At 37.3% G+C, this 18,803-nt stretch overlaps 1 protein-coding gene and 1 long non-coding RNA gene across 9 annotated transcripts in view; one reads left to right on the forward strand and one right to left on the reverse strand.

The window, feature by feature from the left end:
• The window catches only part of fmoda (fibromodulin a), a 281,121-nt gene that overhangs the window by 146,496 nt on the left and 115,822 nt on the right, over positions 1–18,803 (reverse strand). The window lies entirely within an intron of this gene.
• LOC133569991 (uncharacterized) lies at positions 342–6,477 on the forward strand. Of its 7 annotated transcripts, none has more exons than XR_009810013.1 (3): positions 342–5,393; positions 5,478–6,128; positions 6,161–6,477. It is a non-coding gene; the product is annotated as an uncharacterized LOC133569991 (long non-coding RNA). The 7 variants fall into 7 exon arrangements; XR_009810011.1 differs by having other exon boundaries at positions 342–4,856; positions 4,938–6,128; XR_009810012.1 differs by having other exon boundaries at positions 342–3,790; positions 3,875–6,128.

Raw genomic sequence — 18,803 nt, forward strand, 5'->3', positions numbered from 1 at the left:
TGAGGTTACACACTAAGACTGGTGTGGATCGACTTGACTGGCCTGCACAGAGTCCTGACATGAACCTGATAGAACACCGTTTGGATGAATTAGAACCGAGACTAAGAGTCAGGGCCTTCTCCACCAACATCAGTGTGTAACCTCACCAATACGCTTTTGGAAGAATGGTGGATGTTTATAATAATTCTATCTAAATTATCAAAAAAAAACTTTGTGTTACATTGAGTGCCCGGTGAGAATCAAAAGCTGTCTTTGAAACCTACCAGAAGTAAGGCTCGTAAAACTCCTCTGGGTAGGAGGCGGGGGGGGGGGGGGGGGGGGGGGGGGGAGTTCCTGTTTTCTTTCATGTATGGTGATAAACAGAAAGAACCCAATAACTACAAAAGCGAAGTGGAAGCAGGACATTTTGAACCGTTTTACAAACCTCTCTTTGAACTCTTTTACAAACCTCTTCTTTGAACTCTTTTACGACCTTTTCTGTAAACTGTATACAACCCTCGTCCCTCCAAACAGCTGTTGACATGTGGTCGGAGAAAGTCCAAATAAAGGGGGAGAAGTACAATCTTTTTGCCGGAGTGTGGGTGACACTGTAAGAGGTTACAGGTTGACACGTTTCTCCTCAAATTGAGCGAAATTGAATTCTGTCTCTGTTTAATTCTTTGTCTTGTCTTGTTTAATAGAGGTCATCAGTGTTTGAAGCTGACAGTGGAGAATTCCTACAAACACACTCCGCAACCTTGTGGACAGCCTTCCCAGAAGAGTTGAAGCTGTAATAGCTGCAAAAGGTGGATCCGACATCATATTTAACCCAATGGGTTAGGAATAGGATGGGAACATGAAGGTGTTCCTGTTTTCTTTCATGTATGGTAATAAACAAAAATATAATGTTTGACCCAAGAACTACAAAAGCGAAGAGGAAGCAGGGCCGGACTTCCCTCCATGCGAACTCTTTTAGAAATGTTTTACAAACCTTTCTTTGAACTCTTTTACAAACCTCTTCTTTGAACTCTTTTACGAACTTTTCTGTGAACTGTATACAACCCTCGTCTCTTCGAACAGCTGTTGATATGTGGTCGGAGAAAGTCCAAATAAAGGGGGAGAAGTACAATCTTTTCGTCGGAGTGTGGGTGACACTGGAAGAGCTTACAGGTTGACACGTTTCTCTTCAAATTGAGCCAAATTGAATTCTGTCTCTGTTTAATTCTTTGCTTCTTGTCTTGTTTAATAAAGGTCATCAGTGTTTGAAGCTGACAGTGGAGAATTCCTATAAACACACTCCGCAACCTTGTGGACAGCCTTCCCAGAAGAGTTGAAGTTGTAATAGCTGCAAAAGGTGGACCCGACATCATATTGAACCCAATGGGTTAGGAATAGGATGGCAACATGAGGGTGTTCCTGTTTTCTTTCATGTATGGTAATAAACAGAAAGATCATGTCTGCCCCAAGAACTACAAAAGCGAAGAGGAAGCAGGACCAGACTTCCCTCCAGTCGACCTCTTTTTTAACTGATTTACAAACCTCTCTTTGAACTCTTTTACGAACTTCTTTGAACTCTTTTACAACATTTTCTGTAAACTGGATACAATCCTCGTCCCTTTAAACAGCTGTTGACATGTGGTCGGAGAAAGTCCAAATAAAGGGGGAGAACCACAATCTTTTTGCCGGAGTGTGGGTGACACTGGAAGAGGTTACAGGTTGACAAGTTTCTCCTCAAATTGAGCCAAATTGAATTCTGTCTCTGTTTAATTCTTTGTCTTGTCTTTTTTAATAGAGGGTCATCAGTGTTTGAAGCTGACAGTGGAGAATTCCTATAAACACACTCCGCAACCTTGTGGACAGCCTTCCCAGAAGAGTTGAAGCTGTAATAGCTGCAAAAGGTGGACCGACATCATATTGAACCCTATGGGTTACGAATGGGATGAGAACATGAAGGTGTTCCTGTTTTCTTTCATGTATGGTGATAAACAGAAAGAACCCAATAACTACAAAAGCGAAGTGGAAGCAGGACATTTTGAACCGTTTTACAAACCTCTCTTTGAACTCTTTTACAAACCTCTTCTTTGAACTCTTTTACGACCTTTTCTGTAAACTGTATACAACCCTCGTCCCTCCAAACAGCTGTTGACATGTGGTCGGAGAAAGTCCAAATAAAGGGGGAGAAGTACAATCTTTTTGCCGGAGTGTGGGTGACACTGTAAGAGGTTACAGGTCGACACGTTTCTCCTCAAATTGAGCCAAATTGAATTCTGTCTCTGTTTAATTCTTTGTCTTGTCTTGTTTAATAGAGGTCATCAGTGTTTGAAGCTGACAGTGGAGAATTCCTACAAACACACTCCGCAACCTTGTGGACAGCCTTCCCAGAAGAGTTGAAGCTGTAATAGCTGCAAAAGGTGGATCCGACATCATATTTAACCCAATGGGTTAGGAATAGGATGGGAACATGAAGGTGTTCCTGTTTTCTTTCATGTATGGTAATAAACAAAAATATAATGTTTGACCCAAGAAATACAAAAGCGAAGAGGAAGCAGGGCCGGACTTCCCTCCATGCGAACTCTTTTAGAAATGTTTTACAAACCTCTTCTTTGAACTCTTTTACGAACTTTTCTGTGAACTGTATACAACCCTCGTCTCTTCGAACAGCTGTTGATATGTGGTCGGAGAAAGTCCAAATAAAGGGGGAGAAGTACAATCTTTTCGCCGGAGTGTGGGTGACACTGGAAGAGCTTACAGGTTGACACGTTTCTCTTCAAATTGAGCCAAATTGAATTCTGTCTCTGTTTAATTCTTTGCGTCTTGTCTTGTTTAATAAAGGTCATCAGTGTTTGAAGCTGACAGTGGAGAATTCCTATAAACACACTCCGCAACCATGTGGACAGCCTTCCCAGAAGAGTTGAAGTTGTAATAGCTGCAAAAGGTGGACCCGCATCATATTGAACCCAATGGGTTAGGAATAGGATGGGAACATGAAGGTGTTCCTGTTTTCTTTCATGTATGGTAATAAACAAAAATATAATGTTTGACCCAAGAAATACAAAAGCGAAGAGGAAGCAGGGCCGGACTTCCCTCCATGCGAACTCTTTTAGAAATGTTTTACAAACCTCTTCTTTGAACTCTTTTACGAACTTTTCTGTGAACTGTATACAACCCTCGTCTCTTCGAACAGCTGTTGATATGTGGTCGGAGAAAGTCCAAATAAAGGGGGAGAAGTACAATCTTTTCGCCGGAGTGTGGGTGACACTGGAAGAGCTTACAGGTTGACACGTTTCTCTTCAAATTGAGCCAAATTGAATTCTGTCTCTGTTTAATTCTTTGCGTCTTGTCTTGTTTAATAAAGGTCATCAGTGTTTGAAGCTGACAGTGGAGAATTCCTATAAACACACTCCGCAACCATGTGGACAGCCTTCCCAGAAGAGTTGAAGTTGTAATAGCTGCAAAAGGTGGACCCGCATCATATTGAACCCAATGGGTTAGGAATAGGATGGCAACATGAGGGTGTTCCTGTTTTCTTTCATGTATGGTAATAAACAGAAAGATCATGTCTGCCCCAAGAACTACAAAAGCGAAGAGGAAGCAGGACCAGACTTCCCTCCAGTCGACCTCTTTTTTAACTGATTTACAAACCTCTCTTTGAACTCTTTTACGAACCTCTTTGAACTGTTTTACAACATTTTCTGTAAACTGGATACAATCCTCGTCCCTTTAAACAGCTGTTGACATGTGGTCGGAGAAAGTCCAAATAAAGGGGGAGAACCACAATCTTTTTGCCGGAGTGTGGGTGACACTGGAAGAGGTTACAGGTCGAAGCGTTTCTCCTCAAATTGAGCCAAATTGAATTCTGTCTCTGTTTAATTCTTTGTCTTGTCTTTTTTAATAGAGGTCATCAGTGTTTGAAGCTGACAGTGGAGAATTCCTATAAACACACTCCGCAACCTTGTGGACAGCCTTCCCAGAAGAGTTGAAGCTGTAATAGCTGCAAAAGGTGGACCGACATCATATTGAACCCTATGGGTTACGAATGGGATGAGAACATGAAGGTGTTCCTGTTTTCTTTCATGTATGGTGATAAACAGAAAGAACCAAATAACTACAAAAGCGAAGTGGAAGCAGGACATTTTGAACCGTTTTACAAACCTCTCTTTGAACTCTTTTACAAAACTCTTCTTTGAACTCTTTTACGACCTTTTCTGTAAACTGTATACAACCCTCGTCCCTCCAAACAGCTGTTGACATGTGGTCGGAGAAAGTCCAAATAAAGGGGGAGAAGTACAATCTTTTTGCCGGAGTGTGGGTGACACTGTAAGAGGTTACAGGTCGACACGTTTCTCCTCAAATTGAGCCAAATTGAATTCTGTCTCTGTTTAATTCTTTGTCTTGTCTTGTTTAATAGAGGTCATCAGTGTTTGAAGCTGACAGTGGAGAATTCCTACAAACACACTCCGCAACCTTGTGGACAGCCTTCCCAGAAGAGTTGAAGCTGTAATAGCTGCAAAAGGTGTATCCGACATCATGTTTAACCCAATGGGTTAGGAATAGGATGGGAACATGAAGGTGTTCCTGTTTTCTTTCATGTATGGTAATAAACAAAAATATAATGTTTGACCCAAGAAATACAAAAGCGAAGAGGAAGCAGGGCCGGACTTCCCTCCATGCGAACTCTTTTAGAAATGTTTTACAAACCTCTCTTTGAACTCTTTTACAAACCTCTTCTTTGAACTCTTTTACGAACTTTTCTGTGAACTGTATACAACCCTCGTCTCTTCGAACAGCTGTTGATATGTGGTCGGAGAAAGTCCAAATAAAGGGGGAGAAGTACAATCTTTTCGCCGGAGTGTGGGTGACACTGGAAGAGCTTACAGGTTGACACGTTTCTCTTCAAATTGAGCCAAATTGAATTCTGTCTCTGTTTAATTCTTTGCTTCTTGTCTTGTTTAATAAAGGTCATCAGTGTTTGAAGCTGACAGTGGAGAATTCCTATAAACACACTCCGCAACCTTGTGGCCAGCCTTCCCAGAAGAGTTGAAGTTGTAATAGCTGCAAAAGGTGGACCGACATCATATTGAACCCAATGGGTTAGGAATAGGATGGCAACATGAGGGTGTTCCTGTTTTCTTTCATGTATGGTAATAAACAGAAAGATCATGCCTGCTCCAAGAACCACAAAAGCGAAGAGGAAGCAGGACCAGACTTCCCTCCAGTCTACCTCTTTTTTAACTGATTTACAAACCTCTCTTTGAACTCTTTTACGAACCTCTTTGAACTGTTTTACAACATTTTCTGTAAACTGGATACAATCCTCGTCCCTTTAAACAGCTGTTGACATGTGGTCGGAGAAAGTCCAAATAAAGGGGGAGAACCACAATCTTTTTGCCGGAGTGTGGGTGACACTGGAAGAGGTTACAGGTCGACACGTTTCTCCTCAAATTGAGCCAAATTGAATTCTGTCTCTGTTTAATTCTTTGTCTTGTCTTTTTTAATAGAGGTCATCAGTGTTTGAAGCTGACAGTGGAGAATTCCTATAAACACACTCCGCAACCTTGTGGACAGCCTTCCCAGAAGAGTTGAAGCTGTAATAGCTGCAAAAGGTGGACCGACATCATATTGAACCCTATGGGTTACGAATGGGATGAGAACATGAAGGTGTTCCTGTTTTCTTTCATGTATGGTAATAAACAAAAAGATAATGTTTGACCCAAGAACTACAAACGCGAAGAGGAAGCAGGACCCGACTCCCCTCCAGGCGACCTCTTTTTTAACTGATTTACGAACCCCTCTTTGAACTCTTTTACGAACTTTTCTTTGAACTCTTTTACGACCTTTTCTGTAAACTGTATACAATCCTTGTCCCTTCGAACAGCTGTTGACATGTGGTCGAAGAAAGTCCAAATAAAGGGGGAGAACTACAATCTTTTTGCGGGAGTGTGGGTGACACTGTAAGAGGTTACAGGTCGACATGTTTCTCTTCAAATTGAGCCAAATTGAATTCTGTCGCTGTTTAATTATTTGCGTCTTGTCTTGTTTAATAGATGTCATCGGTGTTTGAAGCTGACTGTGGAGAATTCCTATAAACACACGCCGCAACCTTGTGGACAGCCTTCCCAGAAGAGTTGAAGTTGTAATAGCTGCAAAAGGTGGACCCGACATCATATTGCAACCCATGAAGGTGGACCCGACATCATATTGCAACCCATGGGTTAGGAATGGGATGAGAACATGGTGTTCCTGTTTTCTTACATGTATGGTAATAAAAAAATATACGTTTGACCCAAGAACTACAAAAGCAAAGAGGAAGCAGGGCCAGACTCCCCTCCAGTCGACCTCTTTTTTAACTGATTTACGAACCTTTCTTTGAACTCTTTTACGAACCTCTTCTTTGAACTCTTTTACGACCTTTTTTGTAAACTGTGTACAATCCTCATCCCTTCAAACAGTTGTTGAAATGTGGTCGGAGAAAGTCCAAATAAAGGGGTAGAACTACAATCTTTTTGCAGGAGTGTGGGTGACACTGTAAGAGGTTACAGGTTGACATGTTTCTCTTCAAATTGAGCCAAATTGAATTCTGTCGCTGTTTAATTATTTGCGCCTTGTCCTGTTTAATAGATGTCATCGGTGTTTGAAGCTGACTGTGGAGAATTCCTATAAACACACTCCACAACCTTGTGGACAGCCTTCCCAGAAAAAAACAAAATAAAATGATTTGCAACTCCTTTTCAACTTATATTCAATTGAATAGACAGCAAAAGCAAGATATTTAACGTTCAAACTGGTAAACTTTGTTATTTTTTTGCAAATCTTAGCTCATTTGGAATTTGATGCCTGCAACATGTTTCAAAAAAGCTTGCACAAGTGGCAAAAAAGACTGAGAAGGTTGAGGAATGCTCGTCAAACACTTATTTGGAACATCAGGTGAACAGGCTAATTAGGAACAGGTGGGTGCCAAGATTGGGTGTAAAAGCAGCTTCCATAGAATGCTCATTCAAGGATGGGGCGAGGGTCTCCACTTTGTGAACAAATGCCTTAGCAAATCGTCCAACAGTTTAAGAACAACATTTCTCAACCAGCTATTGCAAGGAATTTAGGGGGCTGGAGCCTAGTTTATACCCAGTTTATGTAAGAAATCATATCTATCTCATTTTTATTTTAGTATAGGGTAGTTTATGTAAAAAATAATGAAATCATATACAACACATTTTATTGAAGTGTAGGGTAGTGCGAGTAAAAAAATAATTAAATCGTATCTAATATATTGTACTGAAGTGTGTGGTAGTTTATGTAAAACATATTTAAATCATATCTTACACATTTTATTGAAGTGTGTGGTAGTGCCTGTAAAACATAATGAAATCATATCTAACATGTTTTTATTGAAATGGGGTAGCGCCTGTAAAACATAATTAAATCATATTTACAAACCCCGTTTCCATATGAGTTGGGAAATTGTGTTAGATGTAAATATAAACCGAATACAATGATTTGCAAATCCTTTTCAACCCATATTTAGTTGAATATGCTACAAAGACAACATATTTGATGTTCAAACTGATAAACATTTTTTTGATGCCAGCAACACGTGACAAAAAGTGGGGAAAGGTGGCAATAAATACTGATAAAGTTGAGGAATGCTCATCAAACACTTATTTGGGACATCCCACAGGTGTGCAGGCTAATTGGGAACAGGTGGGTGCCATGATTGGGTATAAAAGCAGCTTCCATGAAACGCTAAGTAATTCACAAACAAGGATGGGGCGAGGGTCACCACTTTGTAAGCAAATTGTCGAACAGTTTTAGAACAACATTTTTCCAACAATTTATTGCAAGGAATTTAGGCATTTTACCATCTACAGCCGTAAAATCATCAAAAAGTTCAGAGAATATGGAGTAATCACTGCACGTAAGCGATGATATTAAGGACTTTTGATCCCTCAGGCGGTACTGTATCAAAAAAAACGACATCACTGTGTAAAGGATATCACCACATGGGCTCAGGAACACTTCATAAAACCACTGTCAGTGTCTACAGTTGGTCGCTACATCTGCAAGTGCAAGTTAAAACTCTACTAAGCAAAGCCAAACCCATTTATTAACAACATCCTGAAACGCCGCCGGCTTGGGTGGGCCCGAGCTCAACTAAGATGGACTGATGCAAAGTGGAAAGGAGTTCTGTGGTCTGACGAGTCCACATTTCAATCTATATTTGGAAACAGAGGATGTGGTGTCCTCCAGAACGAAGAGGAAAATAACCATTCGGATTGTTATAGGCGCAAAGTTCAAAAGCCAGCATCTGTGATGGTATGGGGGTGTATTAGTGCCCAAGGCATGGGTAACTTACACATCTGTGAAGGCACCATTAATGCTGAAAGGTCCATACAGGTTTTGGAGCAACATATGTAGTCATCCAAGCAACGTTATCATGGACGCCCCTGCTTATTTCAGCAAGAGAAGTGTTACAACAGCGTGGCTTCGTAAAAAAAGAGTGCGGGTAGTTTCCTGGCCCGCCTGCAGTCCAGACCTGTCTCCCATCGAAAATGTATGGCGCATTATGAAGCGTAAAATACGACAGCGGAGACCCGGGACTGTTGAACGACTGAAGCTCTACATAAAACAAGAATGGCAAAGAATTCCACTTTCACAGCTTCAACAATTAGTTTCCTCAGTTCCCAAACCTTTATTGAGTGTTAAAAGAAAAGGTGATGTAACACAGTGGTGAACATGCCCTTTCCCAACTACTTTGGCACGTGTTGCAGCCTTGAAATTCTAAGTTAATGATTATTTGCAAAAAAAAAATAAAGATAATGAGTCTGAACATCTAATATGTTGTCTTTGTAGTGCATATGATTGAATATGGGTTGAAAAGGATTTGCAAACCACTGTATTCTGTTTATATTTACATTTAACACAATTTACCAAATCATATGGAAACGGGGTTTGTAATTAAATCATATCTAATCTAAAGGTTGTGAGTTCAAACCACGGCCGAGTCATACCAAAGACTCTAAAAATGGGACCCGTTACCTCCCTGCTTGGCACTCAGTATCAAGGGTTGGAATTGGGGGTTAAATCAGCTAAAATAATTCCCGGGCGTGGTCACCGCTGCTGTTCACTGCTCCCCTCACTTCCCAGGAGGGGGGTGATCAAAGGTGATGGGTCAAATGCAGAGAAAAATTTCGACCACACCTAGTGTGTGTGTGTGTGTGTGTGTGTGTGTGTGTGTGTGTGTGTGTGTGTGTGTGTGTGTGTGTGGGTGTGTGTGTGTGTGTGTGTGTGCGTGTGTGTGTGTGTGTGTGTGTGTGTATGACGATCATTGGTACTTTAACTTTGTTTTAAACTTTAAAGTCCTGTCGAACAGGCACGGCAGGACGATGACACTCCTGTGGGAAACGATGACGACACAGAAGGGGAAACTACGTACCAAAAGTTTTCAAACTAAAAAAAAGACCATTTTGTTCAAATATAAACCGTCTTCAACCAAACAGGTCAGGTTGCCTTGCTTATTTGAATCAATGTTTTTTTTTTTTTTAATTTAGGTGACTTCATTTTGTTATTTAAGAGTTTTTAATTGGAGCTCACTGCGCCACCTTAGCCCGATTGTGGAATAAGTTGGAATGATTGACTAGAAAAAAAAAACATTCCGGCGGAGATTTTGAATGCGACTTCTTCGCCTGGTTTGACGTGTGAGACTTTTGGGGTTTGCCTTGGGGGAGGTTTTACCTTGGAACGCTTCACCTGGGCAAGATGCCAGCAAAACAGAAATATTAGAGTAGCGAGTAGGATGTGAAGACACACACATATATAAAAACACATATTATATATAGAGAGGTCCGATAATGGCTTTTTTGATGATATTGTCCAACTCATAATTACCGATTCCGATATCAACCAATATCGACATATAGGGTCGTGGGATTTACAATATTTACTATGAACGATAAAACACTGAATATTGACAACATAAGAACGTCACACCCACTCTCCATCCACATTTTACAATTAGAGATGTCCGATAACGTTATTTTTGCTAATATTGTCCAACACTTAATTACCGATATCAACCGATAACGATATATACGGTGGTGGGATTTACAATATTTACTATGAACGATAAAACACTGAATATTGACAACATAAGAACGTCACACCCACTCTCCATCCACATTTTACAATTAGAAATGTCCGATAATGGCTTTTTCGCAGATATTCTCCAACTCTTAATTGCCGATTCCGATATATACGGGTCGTGGGATTTACAATATTTTCTATGAACGATATAACACTGAATATTGACAACATCTGAACATCACACCCATTGTCCATCGACATTTTATAATTAGAGGTGTCCGTTAATGGCTTTTTTTGCCGATATTGTCCAACTCTTAATTACCGATTCCGATATATACAGTCGTGGGATTTACAATATTAACTATGAACGTAGAAAACACTGAATATTGACTACATAAGAACGTCACACCCAGTCTCCATCCACATTTTACAATTAAAAATGTCCGATAATGTCTTTTTCGCAGATATTGTCCAACTCTTAATTGCCGATTCCGATATTAACCGATTCCGATATATACGGTCGTGGGATTTAAAATATTAACTATGAACGATAAAACACTGAATATTGACAACATATGAATGTCACACCCACTCTCCATCGACATTTTACAATTAGAGATGTCTGATAATGGCTTTTTTGCCGATATTTTCAAATTCTTAATTACCGATATCAACCGATACCAATATATACGGTTGTAGGATTTACAATATTTACTATGAACGATAAAACACTGAATATTGACAACATAAGAACGTCACACCCACTCTCCATCCACATTTTACAATTAAAAATGTCCGATAATGGCTTTTTCGCAGATATTGTCCAAGTCTTAATTGCCGATTCCGATATTAACCGATTCCGATATATACGGTCGTGGGATTTACAATATTAACTATGAACGATAAAACACTGAATATTGACAACATATGAACGTCACACCCACTCTCCATCCACATTTTACAATTAAAAATGTCCAATAATGGCTTCTTTGCCGATATTTTCAAATTCTTAATTGCCGATTCCGATATCAACCGATAACGAGATATACGGTTGTAGGATTTACAATATTTACTATGAACGATATAACACTGAATATTGACAACATCTGAACGTCACACCCACTCTCCATCGACATTTATTAAATAAAGGTGTCCGTTAATGGCTTTTTTGCCGATATTGTCCAACTCTTAATTACCGATTCCGATATATACAGTCGTGGGATTTACAAAATTAACTATGAACGATAAAACACTGAATATTGACAACATAAGAACGTCACACCCACTCTCCATCCACATTTTACAATTAAAAATGTCCTATAATGGCTTTTTCGCAGATATTGTCCAACTCTTAATTGCCGATTCCGATATTAACCGATTCCGATATATACGGTCGTGGGATTTACAATATTAACTATGAACGATAAAACACTGAATATTGACAACATATGAATGTCACACCCACTCTCCATCGCCATTTTATAATTAGAGGTGTCCGTTAATGGCTTTTTTGCCGATATTATCCAACTATTAATTACCGATTCCGATAAATACAGTCGTGGGATTTACAATATTAACTATGAACGATAAAACACTGAATATTGTCAACATATGAACGTCACACCCACTCTCCATCCACATTTTACAATTAGAGATGACCGATAATGGCTTTTTTGCCGATATAGTCCAACTCTTAATTACCGATTCCGATATCAACCAATAACGATATACACGGTTGTAGGATTTACAATATTTACTATGAACGATATAACACTGAATATTGTTGACATATGAACGTCACACCCACTCTCCATCGACATTTTACAATTAAAAATGTCCGATAATGGCTTTTTTGCCGATATAGTCCAACTCTTAATTACCGATTCCGATATCAACCGCTATATATATATATATATATATATATATATATATATATATATATATATATATATATATATATACACAGTAGTGGGGTTTACAATATTACCTATGAACAATAAAACACTGAATATTGACAACATTTGAATGTCACACCCCCTCTCAATCAACATTTTACAATTAGAGATGTCCGATAATGGCTTTTTTGCCGATATTTTCAAATTCTTAATTACTGATATCAACCGATACCGATATATACGGTTGTAGGATTTACAATATTTACTATGAATGATAAAACACTGAATATTGACAACATAAGAACTTCACACCCACTCTCCATCGACATTTTACAATTAGAGATGTCCGATAATGGCTTTTTTGCCGATATTGTCCAACTCGTAATTACCGATTCCGATATTAACCGATACAAATATATATGGTCGTGGAATGAACACATTATTACTCCTCATTTTGTTGTGATGCCCCGCTGGATGCATTAAACAATGTATCAAGGTTTTCCAAGCTTGGAATTTGGGACACGCTCTCCCTGAGAGAGCATGAGGAGGTTGAAGTGGGCGGGGTTGAGTTTATGAATTATTTTTTTTTTTTTTACTGAATGAGACACCCAGAATGTACACGAAAATAAAGACAGTGGGATTTACAATATTAACTATGATCAATAAAACACTGAATATAATATATATATATATATATATATATATATATATATATATATATATATATATATATATATATATATATATATATATATATATATATATATATATTATATAGAGATGTCCGAAAATGGCTTTTTTACAGATATTGTCCAACTTTTAATTACCGATTCCGATATCAACTGATACAGATATATACGGTCAAGGGATTTACAATATTAACTATAAACGATAAAACACTGAATATTGACGACATATGAACGTCACACCCACTCTCCATCGACATCTTACGATTAAAAATGTCCGATAATGGCTTTTTTGCAGATTTTGTCCAACTCTTAATTACCAATTCCGATATCAACCAATACCGACATATAGGGTTGTGGGATTTATAATATTTACTATGAATGATAAAACACTGAATATTGACAACATATGAACGTCACAACCACTCTCCATCGACATTTTACAATTTGAGATGTCCGATAATGGCTTTTTTGCCGATATATTCCAACTCTTAATTACCGATTCCGATATCAACCGATACCGATACATACAGTCGCTGAATGAACACATTATTTTGCCTCATTTTGTTGTGATGCCCCGCTGGATGCATTATCAATGTAACAAGGTTTTCCAAGTTTGGAATTTGGGACATGCTGTCCCTGATTGAGCATGAGGAGGTTGAGGTGGGCTGGGTTGAGTTTAGGAATTTTTAAGAATTTTTACTAAATGAGACACCCAGAGTGTACATAAAAATAAGGACTGTGGGAGTTACAATATTAACTATGATCAATAAAACACTGAATATAATATATATATTATATATAGAGATGTCCGATAATGGCTTTTTTGCAGATATTGTCCAACTCTTAATTACAGATTCCGATATCAACCGATACAGATATATACGGTCAAGGGATTTACAATATTAACTATAAACGATAAAATACTGAATATTGACGACATATGAACGTCACACCCACTCCCCTTCCACATTTTAGAATTATAAATGTCCATAAGGGCTTTTTTTGCAGATATTGTCCAACTCTTAATTACCGATTCCGATATCAACCAATACCAACATATAAGGTCGTGGGATTTACAATATTTACTATGAATGATAAAACACTGAATATTGACAACATATGAACGTCACACCCACTCCCCTTCCACATTTTAGAATTATAAATGTCCATAAGGGCTTTTTTTGCAGATATTGTCCAACTCTTAATTACCGATTCCGATATCAACCAATACCGACATATAAGGTCGTGGGATTTACAATATTTACTATGAATGATAAAACACTGAATATTGACAACATAAGAACGTCACACCCACTCTCCATCGACATTTTACAATTAGAGATGTCCGATAATGGCTTTTTTGCCAATATTGTCCAACTCTTGATTACCAATTCCGATATCAACCGATATATTCGGTCGTGGGATTTACAATATTTACTATGAACCATAAAACACTGAATAGTGACGACGTATGAACGTCACACCCACACTCCATCGACATTTTACAATTAGAGATGTCCGATACTGGCTTTTTTGCCGATATTATCAAATTCTTAATTATCGATTCCGATATCAACCGATACCGACATATACAGTTGTAGGATTTACAATATTAACTATGATTGATAAAAGACTGAATATTGACAACATACGAACATCACACCCACTCTCCATCGACATTTTACAATTAGAGATGTCCGATAATGGCTTTTTTGCCGGTATTGTCCAACTCTTAATTACCGATTCCGATATATACAGTCGTGGGATTTACAATATTAACTATGAACGATAAAACACTGATTGTCAACATATGAACGTCACACCCACTCCCCTTCGACATTTTACAATTAGGGATGTCCAATAATGGCTTTTTTGCCGATATTGTCCAACTCTTAATTACCGATTCCGATATATACAGTCGTGGGATTTGCAATATTAACTATGAACGATAAAACACTGAATATTGTCAACTTATGAACGTCACACCCACTCTCCATCCACATTTTACAATTAGAGATGTCCGATAATGGCTTTTTTGCCGATATAGTCCAACTCTTAATTACCGATTCCGATATCAACCAATACCGAAATGTACGGTCGTGGGATTTACAATATTTACTATGAATGATAAAACACTGAATATTGACAACATATGAACGTCACACCCACTCCCCTTCGACATTTTACAATTAGAGATGTTTAATAATGGCTTTTTTGCCGATATTGTCCAACTCTTAATTACCGATTCCGATATATACAGTCGTGGGATTTGCAATATTAACTATGAACGATAAAACACTGAATATTGTCAACATATGAACGTCACACCAACTCTCCATCCACATTTTACAATTAGAGATGTCCGATAATGGCTTTTTTGCCGATATAGTCCAACTCTTAATTACCGATTCCGATATCAACCAATACCGAAATGTACGGTCGTGGGATTTACAATGTTTACTATGAATGATAAAACACTGAATATTGACAACATATGAACGTCACACCCACTCCCCTTGGACATTTTACAATTAGAGATGTCCAATAATGGCTTTTTTGCCGATATTGTCCAACCCTTAATTACCGATTCCTACATCAACCAATACCGATACATACGGTCGTGGGATTTACAATATTTACTATGAACGATAAAACACTGAATATTGACAACATAAGAATGTCACACCCACACTCCATCGATATTTTACAATTAGAGGTATCCGATAATGGCTTTTTTGCCGATATTGTCCAACTCTTAATTACTGGTTGCGATATCAACCGATACCGATATTCACGGTCCTGGGATTCACAATATTTACTATGAACGATAAAACACTAAATATTGACAACATATGAACCCACTCTTCATCCACATTTTACTATTGAAAATGTCCGATAATGGCTTTTTTACCGATATAGTCCAACTCTTAATTACCGATTCTGATATCAACCGATACCGATACATACAGTCGTGGAATGAACACATTATTTTGCCTCATTTTGTTGTGATGCCCCGCTGGATGCATTAACCAATGTAACAAGGTTTTCCAAGTTTGGAATTTGGGACATGCTCTCCCTGATTGAGCATGAGGAGGTTGAGGTGGGCGGGGTTGAGTTTAGGAATTTTTAAGAATTTTTACTGAATGAGACACCCAGAATGTACATGAAAATAAAGACTGTGGGATTTACAATATTAACTATGATCAATAAAACACTGAGTATTATATACATATTATATATAGAGATGTCTGATAATGGCTTATTTAATTACATATATATATACATATATATATATATATATATACATATACATATATACATATATACATATACACACACATACATATATACATATACATATATATATATATATATATATATATATATATTTATATATATATATTTATATATATATATATATATATATATATATATATATATATATATATATATATATATATATATATATATATATACATACACATACACACACATACATATGTGGAAGTTTGGGCCTGACACACGGTGCGTGGTTTGCTTCCAGGAAGTAGAATGCTGACAGCAACTTTAGTCATCTCAGGGTGGCTCTTTGTCTTAGTTCTCAAGGTCATTCGTTGAATGAGAATGTAACAGGAAGCAGCAATACCACTTTGACCTTGGATCTGGGGTATTTTCATGTTCAGTTGTTTCTTTCATTAAAGAGATTGTAATTCATGTCGCACTTATTATTACTTCCTTGTGTTATTTCCTGTCTGGCTTATTTCTCAAACTACTTCCTGTTCGTCACCATTCCTACAATGTGAGTGTTGGCGCCCTCACCTGTTCACCGTTGTCAGCCAGAATGCTTCTTGTGATCATTTTTCTTTTTTCCTGAACGTCTTTATATGCGCTTTGTCCTTCCTACGCCTGCTCGAGCTTTGTTCACACATTGGTAATTACCCAAATAAAGTACATACATACACAAATGCAGTACATACTTGCACAAATGCTTACATACATAAATACAGCACATACATACATACATATACAAATACAGTACATACATATACAAATACAATACGTACACTAATGCAGTACATATATACACAAATAAAGTACATACATCATAGTCATCATAGTCACTGTCCCCGACGTCCCACTGGGGTGAGTTTTTCCTTGCCCTTATGTGGGCTCTGTACCGAGGATGTTTTGGTGTTTTGTGCAGCCCTTTGAGACACATGTGATTTAGGGCTATATAAATAAACATTGATTGATTGCTTGATTGATTGACATATACAAATGCTTACTTACATAAATACAGTACATAAATATAGTACATACATACATACATACACACATACATACATACACAAATACAGTACATACCTACACAAATATAGTACATACATACACACATACATACATACACAAATACAGTACATACCTACACAGATATAGTATACATACATACAAACTTACATATATACATACACAAATACATACATACCTACAGAATAACAGTACAAACGTACACAAATGCATAGATAGAAACACAAATACAATACATACAGAAATACAGTACATACATACGTACACAAATACATACATACATACACAAATGCAGTACATACACATAGAAATGCTTAAATGCATACACATACACAAATACAGTACATACAAACACAAATACAGTACATACATACACAAATACAGTACATACATACACAAATCAGTACACATACATAAAAACATGCACAAATACAGTACATATATACACAAACAGAATACATACATACACAAATACAGTACAAACATGCACGAATGCATAGATACAAACCCAAAAACATTACATACGTATACAAATGCAGTACATACACACACACAAATACATACATACATACATACATACATACATACACAAATGCAGTACATGCATACACAAATACATACATACATACACAAATACAGTACATACATACACAAATCAGTACATACACACATACACAAATACAGTATATGCATACAAAAATACATATACACAAATGCAGTACATGCATACTTAAATACATACTGTACATACATACATACACAAATACAGTACATACACACACAAATCAGTACATACACACATACCCAAATACAGTACATAAATACACATTCACTGTACAAACATACATATACATACATGTACATATACAAATACATACATACATACACAAATGCAGTACATACACATAGAAATGCATATATACATACACACACAAATACAGTACATACATACACAAATCAGTACACACATACTTAAAACATGCACAAATACAGTACATATATACACAAATACAACACATTCATACACAAATAGAGTACAAACATGCACAAATTCATAGATACAAACACAAATACAGTACATACATATACAAATGCAGTACATACACACACACAAATACATACATACATACATACACAAATGCAGTACATGCATACACAAATACATACATACATACACAAATACAGTACATACATACATACACAAATCAGTACATACACACATACACAAATACAGTATATGCATACAAAAATACATACATACACAAATGCAGTACATGCATACTTAAATACATACATACACAAATGCAGTACATGCCTACACAAATGCAGTACATGCATACACAAATACATACTGTACATACATACATACACAAATACAGTACATACACACACAAATCAGTACATACACACATACCCAAATACAGTACATAAATACACATTCACTGTCCAAACATACATATACATACATGTACATATACATTCAGAGTACAAACATACGTATACACATAATGTACATATACAAGTACATATACATACATACATACTTATGCACATTATCGCATTTCATCAAACATATTAACATTGTTACCCTAGGGCAAGGGTAGGGAACCTATGGCTCTAGAGCCAGATGTGGCTCTTTTGATGACTGCATCTGGCTCTCAGATGAATCTTAGCTGACATTGTTTAACGCTATAATTATGAATAATTTCGTTGGTAATCACAGTGCTAAAAATAACGTACAAAATATAAAATATTCTCATGCATTTAAATCCATCCATCCGTTTCCTACCGCACCTGTTCAAGAAGTCGCATTAATGGTAAGAAGTATTTTATGTCATGATGGGGGGGGGTTGCAGCT

This window comes from Nerophis ophidion, linkage group LG16, assembly GCF_033978795.1.
Source record: "Nerophis ophidion isolate RoL-2023_Sa linkage group LG16, RoL_Noph_v1.0, whole genome shotgun sequence".
Taxonomy (NCBI): Eukaryota; Metazoa; Chordata; class Actinopteri; order Syngnathiformes; family Syngnathidae; genus Nerophis; species Nerophis ophidion.